At 46.4% G+C, this 3,462-nt stretch overlaps 1 pseudogene; it reads right to left on the bottom strand.

Annotated features, from left to right (window-relative positions):
* Positions 1-620: 620 nt before the first annotated feature.
* On the bottom strand, positions 621-1,246 carry LOC101347838 (cyclin-O pseudogene; annotated as a pseudogene).
* Positions 1,247-3,462: the final 2,216 nt, after the last annotated feature.

Raw genomic sequence — 3,462 nt, forward strand, 5'->3', positions numbered from 1 at the left:
CTTCTTTAATTTGCAACTTTGCTGTCACTCATGTTCCTTAATTGCATTTTTCAACACACAAAATATCTTCTTGATAAAAAAGTATTAAATAAAATAACCCTCTATTGCCAACAAGTAAGACTGAGACTACTAGTATACTTACTTATTCTTATACATCCTCTAGAACCTGTAGAGTGTTTCCTGGCAACTACTAATTAAGATAGATTCTGAAATCTGAGATTTGATTCTATATATCTTATTGAAATATTTTTGATTTCTCAAACTTCCACCCAGAAGATTCCTTCCTTAATTTTTCATTACTTTGGGATTAGTCAATTTAATCAATTTAATCTTCCCTTTAAATATGAAAAAAAAAAAAGCCTGCAATCCTGGTTTCTAGTGACAAACAGAAGTCAAGGCAGAGCCTTTACCTGAGAGGCAATCCAGAGAAGGGCTGGTTCTTTGTATCCATGGTCTGATAGAAGCCAAATTCAGTGCAAGGATATAATCATTGCCTGACTAGAAGGCAAAGTATCAATCGACTTAACCAGAAAAAATATTTTGTCAATGACCAAATTAAAAACTTATAATAATAATAATTACTTTATTTACATGCTACTCATGACCTTCTAAAACAAATCTTAGCACAGGGCCAGGAGCTGCTTCAATCGCGGTGGGTGCACCTCCTTGTGTCTGCCAGCTATGAGCAGGGGCTGACTCCGAGTAGCTGGAAGCAGTCTGCAGCCGCCCAGTGTGGTGGTTAAAAAGTGGTCCAGAGTGTTCACCATCAGGCGCAGCGAATGGAAGGAGCAGCCGAACTGGAGGTGCATGGGGATCAGCCAGGCGAGCAGTTTACAGCGGAATCCGTTGTCACTTGTGGCTGCTGCGCCAGCGACTCCCGCGGTTGGAAGTGGCTCTCCAGCGCACTGTGAAGGCGTACCAGCTCTGGTCATAATCGCGGAAGGTCTGTAGATCTAGGTGTGTCCACAGCTGGATAAGGCCGGGCAGGGGGCTGCAGCCCTGCGCCTCAAACGCTACGGGGCTGTCTGCGCCTTCAAAGCCGGAACTGAGGGACTAGAACAAGTCGCAAATGCCAGAGTCTCCTTAGGAAACGGGCAAGAGTTCAAGGAATACAACGGTTGCTTTCTTCGTAGGCACAGGGGCCTGCTCTCCTTCACCGGGACGCGAGGTTCTGGTCGTTGTCCCGCCTCCTCGCCCAGGCAGCGGGGCAGGCGGGGCGGGTGGTGTTCGCGGAGGACAGGTTACCATGACGCAGTTAGGTGGCCGCCCTACTGCCCTCAACACCTGGCTGCGGCGGCTGGACGCGCGTAACAGAGTGCGAAGGAGGCTGGGCCTGAAGGCTAGCGCAGGCTTAAGTACCTGACTCCCCCTTCCCTCAACCACGCCCTGGCCTCTCACTGAGCGCAGGAGAACCGCACTGCTCCGGCTACAGAACCTTTCTCCGGAGAGCAGCTGGCAGCTCTTCGCCTCGGCCGCGCGCAAGAAGGAGGAGGAGCCCCTATCTGCGACGCACCTCGCCTACCGCTTGGATTCAGCGAGCTTCCTCGTTACCGAGGCAACCGGAGCGGGGTAAGTAGGGGTCGCGGAGAGAGCTGAGCGTCAGGGTTTCGGGAAGGAAGGGCAATGGCTGCGCGCCAGCTCATTGCTGGCCCAGCTGCGGGCCCTAGCTGCGCCCGGAAAAGAGTTTCTCCCAGAGGGCATCCCTCAGACCTTGGCCAGATGATCTTGACACATGCTAGCACCTTCCACGCTGTCTCTAATCCAGGTCGATATTTTTGTAAAGATTCTCTTCTGAGCTTCCAACGAAGGTACGGGCTTTAATTCCGTGTAATCAGCATCCCTCCTTCCGCTGGTGTCAGGAGAAAAGCCTTGACTCCTCTGCGCTCCTGTGTTTCTAGGAGCCAGGCATTTGTGCTGAAAACAAAATTGTAAACCGCCCAACCTTTTTTTGTTTTGTTTTGTTGTTTGTTTTCTTTATTTTGTTTTTGAAGGACAGCCTTTTTGGGAAAAGATTAGGCTCTCATGAGCACTCAGCAAAAGGAATAAACGACAAGACGCTGCTACCCTATATTATTTGTAACCTGTAGGATGACCTCCCGACCAAGCAGGATCTTTGAACCCTCTCTGTGCACCAATCCTGCACTCTTCCAAAGTAATGGGCGCTGTCCAGCAGTCTGGCCAGGGAAAGAAGATCAAGAGTCTACTTCGTTTCAGGCTCCGTGACAAGCTGCACATCTCACAGATCTGGAAAGACAGCATGTGTGTCAGGGAGGCCACCTTGCTGGTCATCAGCAGCTGCAGCTTGCCCTGGCAGTCTTGCTGGCCGTTCTGCACTGCCTTCTCTGGAGCCCACAGAGGAGCAGATCCACTTGGCTAGAGAGCCACAGCATGAGGTCGGCCAACACCCATGAAAGCAGCAGTCAAGAAATCAAACGACAGATTGCAGTGATCAAATGTGCTGCAAAAAAAAACCTCTTTAAAGTGGTAAAAAGCAGAGATGTCACTTCGAGGACTAAGGTGCAACTGACTCAAGCCATAATATTTTCAATCGTCTCATATGCATGTGAAAGCTGGACAATGAATAAGGAAGACCAAAAAAGAATTGATGCGTTTGAGTTATAGCGTTGACAAAGACTACTGAATATATCATGGATTTCCAGAAGAAGGAACGAATCTGTCTTGGAAGAAGTATAACCAGAGTGCTCTTCGGAAGCAAGAATGGCGAGACTTAGTCTCACATACTTTGGACATGTTATCAGGAGGGACCTGTCCCTGAAGAATTACATCATGCTTGGTAAAGAAAAAGGGTCAGCATAAAAGAGGAAGACCCTCAATGAGATGGATTGACACAGTGACAACAACAATAGGCTCGGGCATAACGCACAGGATGGTGCAGGTCCTGGTAGTGTTTTGCTCTATTGTACATAGCCTCGCTGTGAGTCAGAACCGACTCCACGGCACCTAATAACAACAACAACAAGGAAGGAAATTTAAAGGCAACTTCAGAATAGGATTTTCTTTTCCTTCACAAGTAAGAGCTTTTCCTTAACTTGTTTGAAAATAGCTAAATCATAAGTTCTTTCACTATCAAATCAACAGATAAGACTTATCACATTATTTCCACCCATTATGAAGCTATAACCAATCATATAGCTGCAAATATGGATACCAGCTACAAACTGTGGATATCATAGGAATTTCTGGTGGAACCCTATCATATGGGGAGGGAGATATTTGGGTGACCCTGTATTATTGGCTCACTCTTGCTGAGTTAATCACTGATTTACAGATATTTTGTCATTATGTATATATATATATGTATAAGTACATATATACATACATATACTTCATTCTATTTATTTGACTTCATATATTGAAGAGTTTATAATTGTAAACAGGTAACATAAAAATCTTTCTCTCCACTGGGGGAAAAGACAAAAATAGTAGATGGCTAGAATAAGC

The sequence above is a fragment of the Trichechus manatus genome, unplaced genomic scaffold, assembly GCF_000243295.1.
Source record: "Trichechus manatus latirostris isolate Lorelei unplaced genomic scaffold, TriManLat1.0 scaffold00041, whole genome shotgun sequence".
In the NCBI taxonomy this organism is placed as follows: domain Eukaryota; kingdom Metazoa; phylum Chordata; class Mammalia; order Sirenia; family Trichechidae; genus Trichechus; species Trichechus manatus.